The following is a 24,603-nucleotide window of genomic DNA, read 5'->3' on the forward strand; positions in this document are numbered from 1 at the left end:
ATCTGTGACCAAGGAATGATGTCATATAGTAGAGATATGGTTGTCTGGAGCCTCTTTAAGGAGGAGGAAGCAAGCTAGGTCTTTGTGAGATAAGCCAACACCCAAAAAGGAGCTAATACAGTTGTTGAGTGGAAACACAAAAGAGTCATGTATAATGCAATTCCATTTCTGTAAAACAAATCAAAACAAAGCTCTATCTATATACAAATATGTCTATTGCTAATATATATATTAGAAGAGTCTGGAAAGACTTGTAAACAGGAATATATATATTAATATATATTTTTAAAGTTTTCATCATGAAATAATTTTAGACTTACAAATGAATAGCAAAAATAGTACAAAGAATTCTTGTATACTCTTCACCCAACTTCCTCAAATGTTTAATCTTACATAATTGAGTAAAATGATCAAAATCAAGAAAATAACACTAGTAAATGCCACTAATTCATCTATGAACTGCATATAAATGTTGTCAACTGTCCTTATGTGCACCTTTTCCCGGATCAGGATGCTATTAAAGATCACACAATGCATTTATTTATCTTCTTACTCTTTAATCTGGGATAGTTTCTTAATCTTTCTTTATCTTTTCTGACCTTCACAGTTCTGAAGAGTGTGTGCCAATAGTTTTGTAGAGTGTCCTTCACTTTGGGTTTGTCTGATGTTTCTTTTTGATTAAAATCAGGTTATGTATGTTGGCCTCATGGCTGCAATATTAACTTGGATACTTGATTAAGGTAGCGTCTGCCAGACTTCTCTACCGTAACATTATTTTTCCCTTTGTCATTAAATAAATGTCTTCTGGGGAGATACTGTGACACTGTATAAAAAATCCCATTTCTCCTTTTAGCCCACTAGTTTTAGCATTTGTGAATGAGTCTCGCCTGAAACAATTTTTACTCTAGTGTCTGGCAAATGGTAATTTTGTTTCCATCACTTCTTCATCATTTATTACTTGGAATTCTACTGTAAAGAAGAACTTCCTCCACTCCCCCAATGATTTATTTATTCACTTGTTATCACTCTGGACATATGGATATTTGTTTTATTCCATGAGTTACAACCTATTACTATCATTATTTATTTTGTTGCTTAAATTGTCCCTGATTTGTCTTGGGATCTGCTTCAAGTTGGCTCCTATGTTTTTTCAACATGCCCCATCATTTTTTCAGTATTTACTTTTTGGCATCATGACATGTTCCAGGCAGATCTTGGTTTTTCTCTATTCCAGTCCTGGAACCAGACATTTCTTCCAAAATTCTGGTTTTTCTTTTCTTTTCTTATCTTTTTCGAGATAGAGTCTTGCTCTGCTGCACAGGCTGGAGTTCAGTGACGCGATCTGGGCTCACTACAACCTCCACCTCCCGGGATGAAGCGATTCTTGTGCCTCAGCCTCCAAAGTAGCTGGGACTAAAGATGTGCGCAACCACAACCGGCTATTGTCTGGTATTTTTAGTAGAGATGAGGTTTTGCCACGTTGCCAAGACTGGTCTCGAACTCCGGAGCTCAAGTGATCCTCCCACCTTGACCTCCCAAAATGCTAGGATTATAGGTGTGAGCCAATGCCCCTGGCTGTCCTGATTTATTTCCTTTTCTCTTTTTTCTTTTGTAAAATTGCATATATAAAACAAGATCTGGCATCAAGCATGTTCATTGCTACTGATATTCCAATACCTGGAGGTAGGTAATATTTTAATCTGCATTTCATAGAAAAAAAATATGAGGCATGAAGAGGTTAATGCGGCTATTAGGTGCTAGAGCCAATATTTGAACCCAAGCAGTCTGACTCGAGAATCCATGTTTTTGTTTTTGTTTTTTCGAGACAGAGTCTCCCTCTGTCGCCCAGGCTGGAGTGCAATGGCATGACCTCGGCTCACTGCAACCTCCGACTCCCAGGTTCAAACGATTCTCCCTGCCTCAGCCTCCCGAGTAGCTGGGATTACAGGTGTGCACCACCACGCCCAGCTAAATTTTGTATTTTTAGTAAAGACAGAGTTTCGCCATGTTGGCCAGGCTTGTCTTGAACTCCTGACCTCAGGTGATCTGCCCGCCTTGGCCTCCCAAATTGCTGGGATTACAGGTATGAGTCACCATGCCCAGCCTCTTAAAAGCTTTTTAGTAACTGAGAGAAGTAGAAAAATCATGGTGTCCACATTGCACGTGTTCACTACTTGACCTGGCACTTTATATGTGACAGACACTATGTGGAGTGAGCTATTACCAGCAATCTGTTCATGCTACCCTCCAGTAGGCACAGCACACAGACTATGTTCCAACTAGGCCATAGGTCTCCTCAAGAGCTAAACACTACATATGACATTTGTTGAATCATTTTACTGTCCACAAGATAAGATATAATCAGAGGTATCATTCATTTGGAAAATCTCTGAGCTTCTTACCTATAGGTGGTGATTAAATGTATAAACAAGCTGTTTTTCCTAGTCCCAAATTCACCTGATTATAATTAAGGAAATTCGTTTCGGTTGCAATATTCACTGCTATAGCATATTGGTGGCTTTTTCTGAATCAATGTTAGCCTACATTTGCTTATAAAAATTTTCAGGTTTCCATTTTAGTGGTATTGCTTGAGGAAAAAAATCCAGAAAATTCTGATGCCAGCTATTCTACACAGTTCCATCTACTGAAAAATATAAAGTGGATCAAAGTTTATATATTACAAAATCTTAATGCATGGAAATCTTGAATATTTCTTGTTTTTCATAACATCCAATTTAACACACATAAGCCAAAGATTCCAAGTATACAAAGGTAGGAAAAAGAGAACAGGAAGGGCAGACGTGGCTGTGGCAACTACAGTTTTGGGCAGTTTGGTAACACCGCTTCTTCTGCTGCTGCTTTAATAAGGTATATTTGACAAACTTGAATTGTATATATTTAAGGTGTACAACTTGATGTTTTGATACATGTGTGCATTGTGGAATAATCACCACAATCAAGCTAATTAACCATCACCTGACATAGTTATGTTTTTGTGTGTGTACATGATGAGAACACTTCAGATAAAATATATGGACTGCTTTGCAAATTTTCATGACATCCTTGTGCAAGGGCCTTGCTAATCTTCTCTGCATTGTTCCTATTTTATTTTATTTATTTATTTATTTATTTTAAATTTTATTTTATTTTTGAGACAAGGTCTTGCTTTGTCGCCCAGGCTGGAGTGCAGTGGCGTGATCTTGGCTCACTGCAACCTCTTCCTCCTGGGTTCAAGCGATTCTCCTGCCTCGGTCTCCTGAGTAGCTGGGATCACACGCACGCACCACGATGCCCAGCTAATTTTTGTATTTTTAGTAGAGACGGGGTTTTGCCATGTTGGCCAGGCTAGTCTTGAACTCCTGACCTCAGGTGGTCCGCCTGCCTCGGCCTCCCAAAGTGCTAGGATTACAGGCGTGAGCCGTGGCGCCCAGCTTAGAATTCATGTTCTTGACTACTATGTGTATCTTATTAATAAAACCGAGGAAGCTAGCACAGTATAAACCAATCTTACCCATATATAAATGCAGTTTTCTAACTAGAGATATTAAAGAATTAAATGTAATACATAAGCAGAAAATGCATAAAAAAGAATTAAATGTAAAATCTCAAATAATAAAAAGAAGGAGAAACTATAAGTGAATATTCAGTCAATCTCAGGCTGAGAGAAAACTCTGTGAGAATACAGTTGTGCACTCCCCAGCTGCATCACTCACTTTAGCATATGCCCCCGACTTTAGCTGTGGCAGGAACCAGTTAAAAAAGGAAGTTGGCACTGTGTGCGTTTTTTTCTCAGGAATCACTCCTGGCTTGTCTGACTGTTTGAACTCTCTTTGCATTGCCTTCTCTGTCAGAACGATTAACTTTGAATTAGAGCTTTCTCTTTTTATTTATTTATTGCCCTGTCTGAATTTGGCATCCTGACCCTGGACTATTGGTCTCGGCATTACTGACCCAGAAACTCTATAGGAAACTGACCTGGTAATGATTCTCTTGGCCCCATTCACCACAGCCTCAGGCCCACTTCCAGCCCAGGGACTCAGGGCCCCCCATCTGCCTGAGGCGGGAGTATGTGGTCAAAAAAAGAATAGAAAACACACATCCAAGCAAACATAGGAAAAGATGGACAGGCTTGACTAAATGGTAAAGTGTAAAATGACTATTCTTCAAGATAACATACAATTCTATGATTCTATACACACATATGTCCATGCATGCATATGATAATTGACTTCTCAACTGCTAGTACTATTTGCTCAATACTACTCATTTTTCCATAAATTTATGTTTTGAAAAATGTCAAACTTACAGGAAACTTTAAATAATAGTACAATGAGGCAAGGTGCAGTTGTTCACACCTGTAATCCCAGCACTTTAGGAGGCCCAGGTGGGAGGATAACTTGAGCTCAGGTGTTTGAGACCAGCCTAGACAACATAAGGAGACTGTCTCTACAAAAAATACAAAAATTAGCTGGGTGTGGTGGCAAATACCTATAGTCCCAGGTACTCGGGAGGCTGAGGGGGGAGGATTGCTTGAGCCCAGGAGGTTGAGGCTGCAGTGAGCCATCATTGTGGCACTGCACTCTAGCCTGGGTGACTGCAAGACCCTGTCTCAAAAAAAAAAAAATTAAATTAAATTAAAATTAAAAAGAAGAAGAAGAAAAATAAATAGTACAATAGACACCTTTACATTCTTTACCAAGATTCAGCAATCAAGAATTGACTTTTCCCATCGGATTTTAATATTTATTGTTTCTTCCCAAAAATTCATGTGTATTTTGCATCTTGTCACAGGCCATATTTCAGGGGTGCCATAACCACTCCTAGTTTTTTTTTTATAAAGACTCAGAAGGCTCAATATCAGGTTTTATTCATGGCTAAGACTTACTACAGCAAAAAGTAGACAGCAAAAATTGCAGAAAGAAGATAGGCATTGGGTAAAATCCAGAGAGGTCAGATACACACTTTCAAGTTTTTTCCAACCAGAGCCACACAAGACATGCTTTCCTTCTAGCAGAATCTCTCTACCCAATGCAAGTCTCAGGGCCCAAGGCTTTTATGGAGGTCTGGTCACATGGGTACATTCTGCTACATGACCATCCTTGACAACTGAAACTCAGGGCTCTAGTAATGAAACCTGGCATGCATGATCAGTCTTGATGTCTGCACAAAGCAATTCTGACAAGCTAGTAGGACATGGTTCATTGCTTTAGGTGCATACAACAAAATCATCAACATTAGCATAAAGAGCCTTCCAAGGGCCACATACCTAGGGTTGACCAACAGTCAATCATGGGTCCAGGTTTCCTTGGAGATATGCAAGGACAGAGCAACCAGAATTGCTGTGTAATTCTGTAAACCTCTCATATGATACTTTTGGTTTGTTACATTCCTGCCATTTGAATTGCCTTTTCCAGAAGCCTAGTTCAAATTCCACATTCTCTCCAGCACCTGCCCAAGGCCCTTCCTGGAGAAGCTACTTCCTAAACATATGCTCAGTGAAGGAACCTTGAGTGATGTCTTCACAGACCTATTCAACCCAGGGATCTCTTCCTTTTCAGTGAATTTTCCCCTTATTTTATAATTAGTCATATAATGCCTAGGAATAGCTCTTGTGTTATTATCTGATATTGTCATTTAATTTTTCAAGTTTATATTTTCTCCTTAACCACAGGCTAAACAACAATCATCTTTTAGGTCACTTTGTATATATTTTGCTGCTCCTAGAACAAAATATAACACTTAATAAATACTTATTGATGCTAATTGATAACTGGTTCAAAAACTACCCTCCTACAACTTAGTCTTTAATATATAAATAATAAAGAGCTGGGCACGGTGCCTCACACCTGTAATCCCAGCACTTTGGGAGGCTGAGGCGGGAGGATTGCTTGAGGCCAGTAATTTGAGACCTGCCTGGGCAACACGGTGAAACCCTGTCTCTACTAAAAATACAACAATTAGCCGGGCATGGTGGTGGGTGCCTATAATCCCAGCTACTTGAGGGACTGAGGCAGGAGGATCACTTGAGCCTTGGAAGTCGAGGTTGCAGTAAGCTGAGATCATGCCACTGCACTCCAGCCTGGGTAACGAAGTGAGACTCAGTCTCAAAAAACAAAACAAAACAAAAAAAGGGATAAAGAAAATGAGGCTGTTTTAACCCACCTAACATCTAGGTTTGACCATTGGGTGAAAGGAGTTATTGCAACAGTGGTGGTCTACTAAGTTGATTTATTGCTGCAAGAGAAGCCTGTACATCAGGTACTTCTCCATGCTCAAGTCCCTCGCTTGGGCAGTTCTACAAGCCATCAGGAGAGTGCTTGTAACTAATTAGAATGATGCCTCTCAATCTGTAGCATGCACTGGGAGCACCTGGAGGGCTTGTAGGACACAGATTTCTGGCCCAGCTCCCAGAGTTTCTGATTCAGTAGGTCTGGGGTGGGGCCAAATAACTTGCATTTTTAACAAGCTCCCAGGTGATACTGATTCTGCTGATCCCATACCATACTTTGAGTCGCAAGGTCCTAGTATATCATTCACACACACTCAACAGTGTATGTTTTCAGTACTCTAAGTGCAATTCTTAGCGATCGGCTAGGCCGTAGTAGAATTTTGACTTTATCACACACTGTTCCACCTTTATATGTCTTGTCTACTTACACACAGCCACTATTTTTCATCTAAGAATAGTAATTTTTTTTTTTTTGCTATAATGGCACTCCTCTTCAGAATATATTCAGTGATGGAATTTCATGCCAGAAAATTGTTGTGTATCAATTATTATAACAGTTTCTGTTATAAAGAATTAAAATTGCAAAGGATACCATCTGTCCATTTTAAAATCCACACTGCTATAAATTAGTCATCATAATGTAATGGTCAAGTATCATACCACAATTTACTATTGTCTGATAGTGTTCTTGAAACTTGTTCTCTTTGTTCCTCTTTGAAGCTTTTTTTTTTTTTTTTTTTTTTTTTTTTTGAGACAGATTTCGCTCTTTTGCCCAGGCTGAGAGTTAAGTGGTGTGATCTTGGCTCGCCTGCAACCTCCACCCCCTGGGTTCAAGAGATTCTTCTGCCTGCAATCATGCCCATCTAATTTTTGTATTTTTGGTAGAGACAGCGTTTCGCCATGTTGGCCAGACTGGTCTTGAACTCCTGATCTCAGGTGATCTGCCCGCCTTGGCCTCCCAAATTGCTGGGATGACAGTTGTGAGCCACCATGCCCAGCCTCTTAAAAGCTTTTTAATAACTGAGAGAAATGGAAAAATCATGGTGTCCACATTACATGTGGTCACTACTTGACCTGGCACTTTATATGTGACAGACACTATGTGGAGTGAGCTATTACCAGCAATCTGTTCATGCTACCCTCCAGTAGGCACAGCACACAGGCTATGTTCCAACTAGGCCATAGGTCTCCTCAAGAGCTAAACACTACATATGGCATTTGTTGAATCATTTTACTGTCCCCAAGACAGAGATATATTTATCAGGGGCATCATTCACCTGGAAAATCTCTGAGCTTCTTACCTATAGGTGGTGATTAAATGTGTAAACAAGCTGCTTTTCCTAGTCCCAAGTTCACCCGATTATAATTAAGGAAATTCATTTTGGTTGCAATATTCACTACTATAGCATATTGGCGGCTTTTTCTGAATCAATGTTAGCCTACATTTGCTTATAAAAATCTTCAGGTTTCCATTTTAGTGGTATCGCTTGAGGAAAAAAATCCAGAAAATTCTGATGCCAGCTTTTCTACATGGTTCCATCTACTGAAAAATATAAAGTGGATCAAAGTTTATAAACTACTAAATCTTAATGCATAGAAGCTTGAATATTTCTTGTTTTTCATAACATCCAATTTAACACACATAAGCGAAAGATCCCAAGTATAGAAAGGCAGGAAAAAGAGAACAGGAAGGGCAGACGGGGCTGTGGCAACTACAGTTTTGGGCAGTTTGGTAACACCGCTTCTTCTGCTGCTGCTTTAATAAGGTATAATTGACAAATTTGAATTGTATATATTTAAGGTGTACAACTTGATGTTTTGATACATGTGTGCATTGTGAAATAATCACCACAATCAAGCTAATTAACCATCACCTGACATAGTTATGTTTTTGTGTGTGTACGTGATGAGAACACTTCAGATAAAATATATGGACTGCTTTGCAAATTTTCATGACATCCTTGTGCAAGGGCCTTGGTAATCGTCTCTGCATTGTTCCTATTTTATTTGTTTATTTCAGACAAGGTCTCACTTTGTCACCCAGCCTGGAGTGCAGTAGTGCAATCTTGGCTCACTGCAACCTCTTCCTCCTGGGTTCAAGTGATTCTCCTGCCTCAGTCTCCCAAGTAGCTGGGATAACAGGTGCACACCACCACACCCAGCTAATTTTTGTATTTTTAGTAGAAACGGGGTTTCACCATGTTGGCCAGGCTGGTCTCAAACTCCTGACCTCAGGTGATCTACCCGCCTCAGCCTCCCACAGTGCCGGGATTACAGTCGTGAGCCACCACATCCGGCCTGTTCCAATTTTAGTATATGTGCTTCCAAAGCAAACACCTTACCCTTCTTCTCACAACAGTACTCCCCAACCCACAAAACATAAGGTCAGCAACCCAGATTTAGACCGAACCTCAACTTCCTGGCCAGAGGAATTATCCAAGGATTATTATTAGGGCAGGTGACACAAGTTGAGAAAATCCAAGTTCTTCCCCAGCAGGTACTCGAGGGGCCCTTTGGCTCTGGGGTCACAGAGCCAGATGAAGTGAAGCCAGAGGGGCTTGCACACCTCATGAAAAGGCCTAGCAGAAATAGAAGAGAATGAGGCCAAAACCCAGAGAAATAGACCTGTGAGGATATACACACAAAGCAGAGGGACAGAGAAAAAGAGAATGAGAAGACCTTTCAATGTCCTTGAGTCCTGGGGTTCAGAGTAGCTACGGTCAGGGCCTTCCCTATTCTCCCCAGGAACATGAACCACTAAATGTTGTTTTTGCTTAAATTATTTTGAGTAAAATTTCTGCTCCTTGACTAATAGTAAGGCATATTACATTTTATCTGTTTCTGAGTAATGGCAACTATTTTTAAAATCAATCTTACTCCCACACCTAGGAGGAAAAAAAATACTGTCAGATATGAAATTAGGTTTAAACATTAATAGCTAAAGGTGTCTGAGATTTTTGTCTGGAATTCGCTAGTAAAAATGCTATTTTGAAGTGTATGTGTGTAAATTAATCCACACCCTGGGGACAATTATTTAACATTTTTAACACCCAGGTCAGGAGTCTACACCTGAGGCGGAGTGAATAACCAGACATCTAAGGGCCTTAATCTGTTGGCCACCCTCCAAAGGAGGCAGGTGTAGAACTTTAGATATCTCACTTTCTGAACCTGCACCATAAGCGATGTTGCATTTTTTCATAGTGAAATGAGCAGTATTCAAGATATACTGCCAGATGCCTAGCAGCCTTTTTTTTTTTTTTTTTTGAGATAGAGCCTTGCTCTGTCATCCAGGCTGGAGTGCAGTGGTGTGATCTCGGCTCACTGCAACCTCCGCCTCCTGGGTTCAAGCGATTCTTGTGCCTCAGCCTCCTGAGTAGCTGGGATTACAGGCACACACCACCATGCCCAGCTAATTTTTATATTTTAGTAGAAACGGGGTTTCACTATGTTGGGCAGACTGGTCTCAAACTCATGACAAGTGATCCGCCCGTCTCGGCCTCCTAAAGTGCTGGGATTACAGGCATGACCCACCACACCTGGCCTAACAGCGTTTTAAGTAGCATCAAGGTCTAGAACTTGTTTACTTCCATGTTACCCTTCCTAATACTGGATTCTTTCACCTGAAGTGACTGGAAGGTTAGCTTGTCTTCTGTGAGAATAAAGTTGCTTTGACATCCAAGCGAATCTTCCATGCAAGGTATTTGTTAGAGTGCCAAGAAACGGGTATGGACTTCACTGACTTTATAGGAATCATTTGTACGACTGCTTTCTTTTGGCCTGTTTGTTAATACTGGTGTGTGGAAAATTTAGATCTGAGATTAGTTTTCATTATAATAAATCATAATAACAATGTTGTAGGAGAGGAAGCATGACTCCCTCCTATCTCTAATCTCTGAAAGTATTTTTACTATAGGAAATGGACAGTCCCTGAATGGACAAATTGGCTTAGGTCAAGTCTTAAGGGTGAGAGAAGCTGCTCAATGACCTCTTATGACCTAGATTCTCAAACACTCCCTGGGTTTTCATCCAGTCTGGTTTCCTATTCTTCCTTCTAGACTGACCCTTCTATGAGCTCTTCTTCTTGGTTCTAATCCAGTTAAGTTCCTGGAATTAGAGGCCATGTTTGCTTGCAGCCCACCTCTGGTTTTAGACTTAGGCCAACTCACAGCCACATTTGAATGCCACATAGCTCTATTCCTCCCCTATACTCCTAGGCCTGTTTCATTTTGCTTAAAGAAAGTGTTTATTTCTCATTTGCATGTGCAAAGTCTTTATTATTGTACATATTACTTGCAACTATCTGTCCGAAATTAAGTATCTTGTACTTTAACATAAAGACAGAATGACAGAATTTTTAAAAGAGAGTAAAAGCACATTCCACGTATGTAAGTGAAGCTTTAAAAAGTCTTTAATTCAAAATAACATTTCACCATGTAATTTCTTAAGTTTCAGCCATAGGTATGTGTTCTTGAAGTACAGACCCTTTTATTTTTTTTTTTTTAAGAGGGAGTTTTGCTCTTGTTGCGCAGGCTGGAGTGTAATGGCATGATCTCAGCTCACTGCAACCTCTGCCTTCCGGGTTCAAGCGATTCTCCTGCCTCAGCCTCCCAAGTAGCTGGGATTATGGGCATGCCCCACCACACCCAGTTAATTTTTTGTATTTTTAGTAGAGACAGGGGTTTACCATGTTGGCCAGGCTGGTCTCGAACTCCAGACCTCAGGTGATCCACCCACCTTGGCCTCCCAAAGTATTGGGATTATAGGCATGAGCCATTGTGCCCAGCTGAGACTTTTCTTTTTAAGAGGCAAGCTAGTTTATTGATATAGTAGTTCCTGTCTAATTCTTAGACACTCAATTTAAGAGATTGAAAAGAATGGAAAGATAGTTCCAGCCCCATCAGGAAAACTATATTTGTGAGAAGCTAAAAATGGGTCCATTTTTATTATTGGCCTGAAGAAAAAATACACAAGGAACCAACAAGGAATTAAACTAAGCTGCCCCCAAAGGAATGGAGAAGAGGGTTTGATTTTAGCAGAGACCTGTGTCCCACTTACAAACGATGTGTGGATGAAGAAATGCCTACATGGGGTATATAGCCACCGGTGCGGTGGCTCACACCTGTAATTCCAACACTTTGAGAGGCCGAGGTGGGTGGATCACAAGGTCAGGAGTTCGAGACCAGCCTGTCTAACATGGTGAAACCCTGTATCTACTAAAAAATACAAAAATTAGCCAGGCATGGTGGCGGGCGCCTGTAATCCTAGCTACTTAGGGGGCTGAGATGAGAGAATTGCTTAAACCTGGGAGGTGGAGGTTGTAGTGAGCCAAGATCGCCCCACTGCACTCCAGCCTGAGCAAGAGAGCAAGACTCCGTCTCAAAAAAAAAAAAAAAAGTCTACATGGGATCCCAAAGTGAGTGGATGCTAGGCATTGTGGCTTGGGAGCACTGGGAGAGTTGCCCAAGCTTGGTATGGAGAGAGTGGAACCACCTGCTTTCAAATGACCATGAAGTGGCAACAATGGCCTGAAGACCAGGGTTCTTCCCTGAATATTCTGGAGTGTGTAAACTTCCCTTTCACCATTCCATCATTACTCCAAGATTGTGGTAATATGTATTGCACATCTGTGTTATGGAGTAAGTTCACACCTATCACAAGTAAATACACAATTTTTAAAATCTAGATTAAGTTATTTACAATATATCTAAACCAATAATGACTACTTGAGGATATTCTCTTTAAATAATATTCATTACAGAAGGCTGAGTCTACATGAGGCAGATGCGCACTTTGCCTACTATATCAGCATTTCCTAAGCAGCCTGCTTGGTGCTAGCTCACAGATATTGACTGCCCTCGGTCCTTGAGACAGTTGGTTGCTTTGGGTGATTATCTTCAGCTGTAAGCAGCCTCTTCCTCTTGCCCCAGTGAAACCGCCTTTGCAAAATTATGACTGAGACAGTGAAAGAGGTCCAACTTAAACGACTCCATCTTGCCTCTAACCTCCAAGCTGTGCTTGTTCGTTCCTGGATACAGGCTGAATTAACTTTGAGAGGAACTTAGTTTATCTTTTAAAACAAAGATGATAGTAGCCTTTTCCCAGGACAAACTTCCTTCTTGCCTGGGGATTGTACTACTAACATTAGCCACAAAATTTAAAATTATGGTTTAGGAGTCACGTAGCTGGAGGCTACAAGATTCTGACCCTCCCTAAACTGCTCCTAAGATCAGTGCTTGAGGTGTTTTGCAGACTCTACCCTGGATGGATCTACCAGCACCACCCGGATGGAGAAACCGGCCATCTGATCTTGTGACTCCCCCCACCCAAGAACCGACTCAGCACAAGAAGACAGGGACGCCCCATGATTTCACCTACGACCCAACCAATAAGCACTCCCCAACTCACTGCCCCTCCCCTCCCACCAAACTGTCTTGAAAAACTTTGATCCCCAAATGTTCCGGGAGACTGATTTGAGTAATAGTAAAACTCCAGTCTCCTGCTCAGCTGGCTCTGCATTAATTATTCTTTCTGTATTGTGATTCCCCTGTCTCGAGAAATCTCTGCTCTGTCTAGGCAGCAGGATAAGGTGAACCCATTGGGTGGTTACAAATTGGGTAAAGTCAACCCACTGGGCAGTTACACCAGTGTGCTATACAACTACTGTATTATCATTTCTGTGTGTGCCGTTTGTGTTGGAAGCACTGGTTCATATATCTGTAACAGTTTAGTGCAAGAGGCAAAATGTTCCTTTAGCTGCATCTCTCCTACTGACAAAACAAATTTAAACAGTAACTGCCTGCATTCAAGAAATACTTTATCAGATGTAAGCACAGAGCCAGAGTTAAAGCAAGATTTAGCCTAGGAGACTCAGAGACTTGGTACAGTTTCTGGATAGCTCTTCTATTCAGAAGTAAAGATGTTAGATACATTTTTGGAAACAGTTTTGTTCTAGTTCTACAGTCATAGGAAAGTGGAGACTAATGGCTGAACAGAACTAAAATTCAGAAACAGCAGAAATAAAATTTAAGAATTGAGTTCAACCATTCTTTCCTCCCAGGGAGGTCAAACCTACCATAGGGTATCTGATTCACTCAGGGATTCTATCTGAAGTTCAAGTTCTTTCATTCATTCATCTGAAGTGTCCCGATTCAAGAGAGTCAGGCTTTCTGTACTTTCTGTTCCCTTGCAATTTGCGAGCCAGCAGTACTAGGGCAGTGATTTTTTTTTTTTTTTTTTTTTTTTACTCTGGCTGCATGCACATTGAAAGTACTTAGAGATTTTTTTCCCCCTAACAATCTGTGCCTGGGTCTTACCCTAAACCAGTGATTCTGAAATGTGGTTCCCAGACCAGCAGCCTCAGCACTGCCTGGTAACTTACTAGAAACGTGGATGTTGGCCCCCACCCCAGCTCTACTGAATCAGAAATTCTGAGGTTGGTGCCCAGCAACCAGGTGATTTTGATGCAACCTAAATTTAAGAACACTTGACCTAGACTAATTAAATCAGAATCTCTAAAGTGAAGCCTGAGAAAATGATCATTTCAAGTGATTCTAATGTACAGCCAGAGTTGAGACCATAGCCTTGGACAAGTGGAAAGCCCTGGGAACTCAGTAGAATTCCTGGTCTGTCAAGTCTCCATTTTTTTTTTTTTTTTTTTTTTTTTTGAGACGGAGTCTTGCTCTGTGGCCCAGGCTGGAGTGCAGTGGCCGGATCTCAGCTCACTGCGAGCTCCGCCTCCCAGGTTCACGCCATTCTCCTGCCTCAGCCTCCCGAGTAGCTGGGACTACAGGCGCCCGCCATCTCGCCCGGCTAGTTTTTTGTATTTTTTTTTAGTAGAGACGGGGTTTCACCGTGTTCGCCAGGATGGTCTCGATCTCCTGACCGCGTGATCCGCCCGTCTCGGCCTCCCAAAGTGCTGGGATTACAGGCTTGAGCCACCGCGCCCAGCCTAAGTCTCCATTTTTCACATCAGACCACGCTCCTCACTTCCTGATGCAGGTCCCTTTCCAGGTAAGATTATCAGTAACTCTTTCAGCAGAATTTAGAGTTGACTCCTGAATTTATTTCTGGCCTTGGGCAGATTTCACGTGTTACATCCTTGCCTAAACTGATTACTCACTTGTAAACACCTGTGGAAGTGAACTGCCAGGTTCCACAGCATTTGTTCTCTAAAGCCTTGTAAGAAATGAGAGATGCATTACAAAAGGAAAGTAGAAGGAATGAGGGCTCTTACATTTTAGAGCACAAGTTCTCAATCTTCTCTGTATATTAGAATCACCTTTTAAAAACTCCCATTACAGACCATATACCAGACCAATTAAATACAATATTGTGGGATAGGGTCCAGAAATCAATATTTCTTAAAGCTCCTGAGGTGAGTAAAATTGGCCAAGAATTTCACTCTAGCAGGAGAAACTTGACTAAGAGGTTGGTCTTGAACAAGAGATAGGGAGACTGACAGGAGGAAGAAAAGCTTCTCAGTGCCAGTGAGGAATTGGTATTCACATGCACACATTCATCCTGTAACCTTTTTAAAAAATACTTTCTTCTCTAACCTTAACACAGAACTAGATGGGCCCCTTTCATACACTCTTAGGTTGCATGAGAGAGGGAGGGAAAGATAAGGAATAGATGAAGCAAGTCTAATGAACCCTTGAAAATTGCTCATCTTGATGATAAGTATGTAGGAGTGTATCGTGCTATTCACTTTTGTGTATATTTGAAAATTTCTAGTAAAAAAATTCAACTAAATTTTTTCAGAAGTGGGGACATTATTAGCAACTTATAGAAATAAAAAGGATTATAAGACTACTATGAAAAATTGTACACCAATACATTGGATAACTTGAACTTGTAGCTTGAAAGTAGGGTAAATAGGGGTCCATTCCAAGATGGTCGAATAGGAACAGCTCCGGTCTGCAGCTCCCAGCGTGATCATCGCAGAAGATGGGCGATTTCTGCATTTCCAACTGAGGTACCTGGTTCATCTCACTGGGACTGGTTGGACAGTGGGTGCAGCCCCCAGAGGGTGAGCTGAAGCAGGGCGGGGCATGGCCTCACCCAGGAAGTGCAAGGGGTCAGGGGATTTCCCTTTCCTAGCCAAGGGAAGGCATGACAGACTGGACCTGGAAAATCGGGACATGCCACCCAAATCCTGTGCTTTTCCAACGGTCTTAGCAAATGGCACAGCAGGAGATTATATCCTGCACCTGGCTCTGCAGGTCCCATGCCCCTGGAGCCTTGCTCACTGCTAGTGCAGCAGTCTGAGATCAAACTGTGAGGTGGCAGCCTGGCTCAGGGAGGGGTGTCCACCATTGCTTAGGCATGAGTAGGGACACAAAGTGGCCAGGAAGCTCGAGCCCACCGCAGCTCAACGAGGCCTGCCTGCCTCTGTAGACTCCACCTCTGGGGGCAGGGCATAGCTGAACAAAAGGCAGCAGAAACTTCTGTAGACTTAAACATCCCTGTCTGACAGCTCTGAAGAGAGCAGTGGTTCTCCCAGCATGGTGTTTGAGCTCTGAGAATGGGCACACTGCCTCCCCAAGTGGGTACCTGACCTCCATGTAGCCTAACTGGGAGACACCTCCCAGTAGGGGCCGATCAACACCTCATACAGCTGGGTGCCCCTCTGAGACGAAGCTTCCAGAGGAAGGATGAGGCAGCAATATATTTGCTGTTCTGCAGCCTCTGCTGGTGATACCCAGGCAAACAGGTCTGGACTGGACCTCCAGCAAACTCCAACAGACCTGCAACTGAGGGACCTGTTAGAAGGGAAACTAACAAACAGAAAGGAATAGCATCCACATCAACAAAAAAGACATCCACACCAAAATCCCATCTGTAGGTCACCATCAGCAAAGACCAAAGGTAGATAAAACCACAAAGATGAGGAGAAACCAGAGCAGAAAAGCTGAAAATTCTAAAAACCAGAGCACCTCTTCTTCTCCAAAGGATCACAGCTCCTCGCCAGCAACAGAACAAAGCTGGACAGAGAATGACTTTGATGAGTTGACAGAAGTAGGCTTCAGAAGGTCGGTAATAACAAACTTCTCCAAGCTAAAAGAGGATGTTCAAAGCCATTGCAAGGAAGCTAAAAACCTGGAAAAAAGATTAGACAAATGGCTAACTAGAATAAACAGCACAGAGAAGACCTTAAATGACCTGATAGGGCTGAAAACCATGGCACGAGAACTATGTGATGTATGCACAAGCTTCAGTAGTCAATTCGATCAAGTGGAAGAAAGGGTATCAGTGATTGAAGATCAAATGAATGAAATGAAGCAAGAAGAGAAGTTTAGAGAAAAAAGAGTAAAAAGAAATGAACAAAGCCTCCAAGAAATATGGGACTATGTCAAAAGACCAAATCTACGTTTGACTGGTGTACCTGAAAGTGATGGGGAGAATGGAACCAAGCTGGAAAACACTCTTCGGGATATTATCCAGAAGAATTTCCCCAGCCTAGCAAGGCAGGCCAACATTCAAATTCAGGAAACACAGAGAACACCACAAAGATGCTCTCGAGAACAGCAACCTCAGGACACATAATTGTCAGATTTGCCAAGGTTGAAATGAAGGGAAAAATGTTAAGGGCAGCCAAAGAGAAAGGTCGGGTTACCCACAAAGGGAAGCCCTCAGACTAACAGCAGATCTCTCGGCAGAAACTCTACAAGCCAGAAGAGAGTGGGGGCCAATGTTCAACATTCTCAAAGAAAAGAATTTTCAACCCAGACTTTCATATCCAGTCAAACTAAGCTTCATAAATGAAGGAGAAATAAAATCCTTTGCAGACAAGCAAATGCTGAGAAATTCTGTCACCACCAGGCCTGCCTTACAAGAGCTCCTGAAGGAAGCATTAAACATGGAAAGGAACAACTTGTAACAGCCACTGCAAAAACATGCCAAATTGTAAAGACCATGGATGCTAGGAAGAAACTACATCAACTAACGGGCAAAACAATCAGCTAACATCATAATGACAGGATCAAATTCACACATAACAATATTAACCTTAAATGTAAATGTTCTAAATGCTCCAATTAAAAGACACAGACTGGCAAATTGGATAAAGAGTCAAGAACCACAAGGGTGCTGTATTCAGGAGAGCCATCTCACGTGCAGAGACACACATAGACTCAAAATAAAGGGATGGAGGAAGATCTACCAAGCAAATGGAAAGCAAAAAAAAGCAGGGGTTGCAATCCTAGTCTCTGATAAAACAGACTTTAAACCAACAAAGATCAAAAGAGACAAAGAAGGCCATTACATGATGGTAAAGGGATCAATTCAACAACAAGAGCTAACTATCCTAAATATACATGCACCCAATACAGGAGCACCCAGATTCATAAAGCAAATCCTTAGAGACCTACAAAGAGACTTAGACTCCCACACAATAATAATGGGAGACTTTAGCATCCCACTGTCAATATTAGACAGATCAACAAGACAGAAGGTTAACAAGGATATCCAGGACTTGAACTCAGCTCTGCACCAAGTGGACCTAATAGACATCTACAGAATTCCCAACCCAAAATCAACAGAACATACATTCTTCTCAGCACCACATCACACTTATTTTAAAATTGACCACATAATTGGAAGTAAAGCACTCCTCAGCAAATGTAAAAGAACAGAAATCGCAACAAACTGTCTCTCAGGCCACAGTGCAATCAAATTAGAACTCGGGATTAAGAAACTCACTCAAACCCACACAACTACACGGAAACTGAACAACCTGCTCCTGAATGACTACTGGGTAAATAACGAAATGAAGGCAGAAATAAAAATGTTGTTTGAAACCAATGAGAATAAAGACACAATGTACCAGAATCTCTGGGACACATTTAAAGCAGTGTGTAGACGGAAATTCATAGCACTAAATGCCCATAAGAGAGAGTAGGAAAAATCTAAAATCGACACCCTAACATCACAATTAAAAGAACTAGAGAAGCAAGAGCAAACAAATTCAAAAGCTAGCAGAAGGCAAGAAATAACTAAGATCAGAGCAGAACTGAAGGAGATAAGAGACACAAAAAACCCTTCAAAAAAATCAATGAATCCAGGAGCTGGTTTTTTTTTTGAAAAGATCAACAAAATCAGAAGACTGCTAGCAAGACTAATAAAGAAGAAAAGAGAGAAGAATCTAATAGGTGCAATAAAAAATGATAAAGGAGATATCACCACCAATCCCACAGAAATAAAAACTACCACCAGAGAATACTATAAACACCTCTATGCAAATCAACTAGAAAATCTAGAAGAAATGGATAAATTCCTGGACACATACACCCTCCCAAGACTAAACCAGAAAGAAGCTGAATCCCTGAATAGAACAATAACAGACCCTGAAATTGAGGCAAGAATTAATAGCCTACCAACCAAAAAAATTCCAGGACCAGACGGATTCACAGCCGAATTCTACCAGAGGTACAAAGAGGAGCTGGTACCATTCCTTCTGAAACTATTCTAATCAATAGAAAAAGTGTGAATCCTCCGTAATTCATTTATGAGGCCAACATAATCCTGATACCAAAGCCTGGCAGAGACACAACAACAAAAGAGAATTTTAGACCAATATCCCTGATGAACATCAATGCGACAATCCTCAGTAAAATACTGGCAAACCAAATCCAGCAGCACATCAAAATCTTATCCACCACGATCAAGCGGGTTTCATCCCTGGGATGCAAGGCTGGTTCAATGTACGCCAATCAACAAATGTAATCCATTACATAAACAGAACCAAAGACAAAAACCACATGATTATCTCAATAGATGCAGAAAAGACCTTGGACAAAATTCAACCGCACTTCGTGCTAAAAACTCTCAATAAACTAGGTATTGAAGGAACATATCTCAAAATAATAAGAGCTATTTATGACAAATCCACAGCCAATATCATACTGAATGGGCAAAAACTGGAAGCATTCCCTTTGAAAATTGGCACAAGACAGGGATGCCCTCTCTTACCACTCCTATTCAACATAGTGTTGGAAGTTCTGGGCGGGGCAATCAGGCAAAAGGAAGAAATAAAAGTATTCAATTAGGAAAAGAAGAAGTCAAATTGTCCCTGTTTGCAGATGACATGATTGTACATTTAGAAAACCCCATCATCTCAGCCCAAAATCTCTTTAAGCTGATAAACAACTTTAGCAAAGTCTCAGGATACAAAATCAATATGTGAAAACCACAAGCATTTCTACACACCAATAACAGACAAACAGCCAGATCATGAGTGAACGTACAAGGCATGTGAAGGACCTCTTCAAGGAGAACTACAAACCACTGCTCAATGAAATAAAAGAGGACACAAACAAATGGAAGAACATTCCATGCTCACGGATAGGAAGAATCAATATTGTGAAAATGGCCATACTGCCCAAGGTAATTTATAGATTCAATGCCATCTCCATCAAGCTACCAATGACTTCACAGAATTGGGAAAAACTACTTTAAAGTTCATATGGAACCAAAAAAGAGTGTGCATTGCCGAGACAATCCTAAGCAAAAAGAACAAAGCTAGAGGCATCATGCTACCTGACTTCAAACTATACTACAAGGCTGCAGTAACCAAAACAGCATGGTACTGGTACCAAAACAGAGAGATAGACCAATGAAACAGAACAGAGGCCTCAGAAATAACACCACACATCTACAACCATCTGATCTTTGATAAACCTGACTAAAACAAGAAATGGGGAAAGGATTCCCTATTTAATAAATGGTGCTGGGAAAACTGGCTAGCCATATGTAGAAAGCTGAAACTGGATCCCTTCTTTACACCTTGTACAAAAATTAATTCAAAATGGATTAAAGACTTAAATGTTAGACCTAAAACCATAAAAATCCTAGAAGAAAACCTAGGCAATACCATTCAGGACATAGGCATGGGCAAGGACTTCATGACTGAAACATCAAAAGCAATGGCAACAAAAGCCAAAATTGACAAATGGGATCTAATTAAACTAAAGAGCTTCTGCACAGCAAAAGAAACTACCATCAGAGTGAACAGGCAACCTACAGAATGGGAGAAAATTTTTGCAAACTACCCATCTGACAAAGGGCTAATATCCATAATCTACAAATAACTTACACAAATTTACAAGAAAAAAATCAAACAACCCCATGAAAAAGTGGGCAAAGGATATGAACAGATACTTCTCAAAAGAAGACATTTATGCAGCCAACAGACACATGAAACAATGCTCATCATCACTGGTCATCAGAGAAATACAAATCAAAACCACAATGAGATACCATCTCACACCAGTTAGAATGGCAATCATTAAAAAGTCAGGAAACAACAGGTGCTGGAGAAGATGTGGAGAAATAGGAATGCTTTTACACAGTTGGGGGGAGTGTAAACTAGTTCAACCATTGTGGAAGACAGTGTGGCGATTCCTCGAGGATCTAGAAGTAGAAATACCATTTGACCCAGCAATCCCATTACTGGGTATATACACAAAGGATTATAAATCATGCTACTATAAAGACGCATGCACCATATGTTTATTGCAGCATTATTCACAATAGCAAAGACTTGGAACCAACCCAAATGTCCATCAATGATAGACTGGATTAAGAAAATGTGGCACATATACACCATGGAATACTATGCAGTCATACACAAAAAAGGATGAGTTCATGTCCTTTGTAGGGACATGGATGTAGCTGGGAACCATCATTCTGAGCAAACTACTGCAAGGACAGAAAACCAAACACTGCGTGTTCTCACTCATAGGTGGGAATTGAACAATGAGAACACTTGGACATAGGGCAGGGAACATCATACACCGGGGCCTGGCGCTGGGTAGGTGTATGGCAGAGGGATAGCATTAGGAGAAATACCTAATGTAAATTATGAGTTAATGGGTGCAGCAAACCAACATGGCACATGTATACATATACGTAACAAACCTGCACATTGTGCACATGTACCCTAGGACTTAAAGTATAATAAAAAATACAAAATAAATAAATAATAATAAAAAAAGAAAATAGGGTAAATAGGCCGGATGCGGTGGCTCAAGCCTGTAATCCCAACACTTTAGGAGGCCAAGGCCATTGGATCACCTGAGGTCAGGAGTTTGAGACCAGCCTGTCCAACATGGTGAAACCCTGTCTCTACTAAAAATACAAAACTTTAGCCAGGCATGGTGGTGGGTTCCTGTAATCCCAACTACTCTGGAGGCTGAGGCAGCAGAATTGCTTGAGCCCAGGATGCAGAGGTTGCAGTAAGCTGAGATCGCACCATTGCACTCCAGCTTGGGCAACAAGAGTGAAATTCCATCTCAAAAAAAAAAAAAAAAAAAAAAAGAAAGAAAGAAAGAAAGAAGGGTAAATAATTTTTTTTTAAAAAGCAGATTGGATAACCTACAGGAAATGGACAAATTCCTAGAGACATGCAGACTGCCAAAACTGACTCAAGAAGGAACAGAAAATCTAAATAGACCTAACAGAAGGAGATTGAATCGGTAATTCTCAAACTCTTCCAAAAAAATAGAAGAAGAGGGAACACCTAACAACTCATTCTATGAGGCAAGCACTACTTGATATAAAAGACAGATAACAACATCACAAGAAAACTGCAAATCAATATCCCTTCTGATTTTGGATGCAGAAATCCCCCCATTAAAAAACAGATGCTCAACTGACAATGGGATTACATCTGATGAACCCATCATATATTGAAAATATCGTAAGTTGACTATATATAATACACCTAACCTACTAAACATCATACCTTAGCCAAACGTATGTAGTACACTTACATTAGCCTACAGCTGAGCAAAATTACCAGGCAATCCAGTACATTGTAGAGCATCAGTTGTTTACCCTTGTGATTGTGTGGCTGATTACAAGTTGTGGCTTGCTCCCATTGCCCAGAATCACAAGAGTATGCTACCACATATCGATGGCCCAGTGATATGGTTTGGCTCTGTGTCCCTACTCACATCTCATCTTGAATCGTAATCCCCACATGTTGAAGGAGGGGCCAGGTGGGAAGTGATTGAATCATAGGGGCGGACTTCCCTCTTGCTGTTCTCACAAGATCTGGTTGTTTGAAAGTGTGTAGAACCTCACCCCTTTGTGCTCTCTCTCTCCTGCCCTGTCATGGTAAGAAGTGTTTGCTTCCCTTTTGCCTCCCGCCATGATTGCAAGTTTCCTGAGGCCTCCCGGCCGTGCGTCCTGTATAGCCTGTGGAACTGTGAGTCAGTTAAACCTCTTTTCTTTATAAATTACCCAGTCTCAGGTGGTTCTTTATAGTAGTATAAGAGCAGACTAATACACCCAGGAAAAGATCAAATTTTAAATTTGAAGTATATGGTTTCTACTGAATGCATATAGCTTTGGCACCATTGTAGAGTTGCAAAATTATAAATTGAACCATCATAACTTGGGGACCATCTGTACTAGAAAATCACATCCAGCACATATTAAAAGGATTACATGCCATGACCAACCAAATGGGATTTAATCCCAGGAAAGCAAGGGTGGTTCAGTATAAGAAAATTAGTCATTGTAATATACTATATCAGTAGAATGAGAGGGGACAAAACATACAATCACCTCAATTGATGCAGAAAAGGTATCTGACAAAATTCAACACCCTTTTACAATAAAACATTTAGACTACAAATAGAAGGGAACTTCCTCAACATGCAAAAGGGCTTATATGAAAAACCCACAGCTAACATCATACTCAATGGTTAAAGACAGAAAGCTTTCCCCCTTATATCAGGAACAAGACAAAGATGTCTGATCTTGCCACTTGTATTCAATATTGCACTGAAAGTTCTAGCCAGAGAAATCATGCAAGGGGCTGGGTGCGGTGGCTCACACCTGTAATCCCAGCACTTTGGGAGGCTGAGGTGGGTGGATCACCTGAGGTCAGGAGTTCAAGACTAGCCTGGCCAACATGGTGAAACCTTGTCTCTACTAAAAATACAAAAATTAACTGGGCATGGTGGCGCGTGCCTATAGTCCCAGCTACTCAGGAGGCTGAGGCAGGATAATAGCTTGGACCCAGGAGTTGGAGGTTGCAGTGAGCCAAGATCACTCCATTGCACTCCAGCCTGGGCGACAAAGTCAGACTCCATCTCGGGAAAAGAAGAAAAAAGAAAAAAAAAAAAAAAAGAAATCATATAAGAAAAAGGAGGGGGTAAAACATCCAAGCAAGAAAGGAACAAGTAAAGCTATCTCTATTTGCAGATGATGTGATCTTATAAATAGGAAATATCATGAAATCCACCAAAAAACCCTCAGAGCTAATAAACAAATTTAACAAAGTAATAGGATACAAGATCAGCATGCAGAAACCAGTTATATTTCTGTGCACTAGCAATGAACCATCTGTAAAGGAAATTAAGAAAGCAATCCCATTTATAGTAGCATCAAAAGAATAAAATACTTAGGAATACATTTAACCAAAGAGGAGCAGAACTAATATGCTGAAAGCTGTAGAACACTGCTGAAAATAATTAAAGAAGACCAAAATAAATGGAAAGAATTCACATATTTATGGTTTGGAAGACTTGATCTTGTAAAGATGACACTGTTCCCCAAAGTGATCTACAGATTCAGAGCAATTCCTGTCAAAATCCAAAACCTTTGTTGCAGAAATGGAAAAAGTCTGTCCTCAAATGCATATGTCATCTCAAGGCACCCCAAACATCAAGACAATCTTGGAAACGAAAGACAAAATTGGAGGACCCACACTTCACAATTTCTTTTTTCTTTCTTTTATCTTTTTTTCGAGACAGAGTCGCGCTCTGTTGCCCAGGCTGAAGTGCAATGGCACAATCGCAGCTCACTGCACCCTCCGCCTCCAGGGTTCAAGCGATTCTCCTGCCTCAGCCTCTCAAGTAAACTGGGATTACAGGCACCTACCACCACACCCAGCTAATTGTTGTATTTTTAGTAGAGACGGGGTTTTGCCATCTTGGTCAGGCTGGTCTCAAACTCCTGAGCTCACGTGATCCACCCGCTTCGGCCTCCCAAAGTGCTGGGATTACAGGCATGACCGACCACACCTGGCCTCACAATTTCAAAACTCACTACAAAGCTACAGTAATCAGGGCTGCGTGTGGTGGCTCACGCCTGTAATCTCAGCACTTTGGGAGGCCAAAGTGGGTGTATCACAAGGTCAAGAGTTCGAGACCAGCCTGGCCAACATGGTGAAACCCCATCTCTAGTAAAAATACAAAAATTGGTGGCATGCACCTGTAATGCCAGCTACTCCAGAGGCTGAGAAGGAGAATCGCTTGAACCCAGGAGGCAGAGGTTGCAGTGAGCTGGGATTGTGTCACTGCACTCCAGCCTGGGCGACAGAGTAAAACTCCGTTTCAAAAAACAACAACGACAACAAAGGCTAC

At 41.2% G+C, this 24,603-nt stretch overlaps 1 long non-coding RNA gene and 2 pseudogenes across 1 annotated transcript in view; all 3 read right to left on the reverse strand.

Annotated features, from left to right (window-relative positions):
- Positions 1-24,603, reverse strand: part of LOC139357850 (uncharacterized) — an 86,786-nt gene that overhangs the window by 14,549 nt on the left and 47,634 nt on the right. The window lies entirely within an intron of this gene.
- LOC112423777 (U6 spliceosomal RNA) lies at positions 3,027-3,125 on the reverse strand (annotated as a pseudogene).
- On the reverse strand, positions 8,154-8,252 carry LOC112423784 (U6 spliceosomal RNA; annotated as a pseudogene).

Source organism: Macaca nemestrina, chromosome 13 (assembly GCF_043159975.1).
Source record: "Macaca nemestrina isolate mMacNem1 chromosome 13, mMacNem.hap1, whole genome shotgun sequence".
In the NCBI taxonomy this organism is placed as follows: domain Eukaryota; kingdom Metazoa; phylum Chordata; class Mammalia; order Primates; family Cercopithecidae; genus Macaca; species Macaca nemestrina.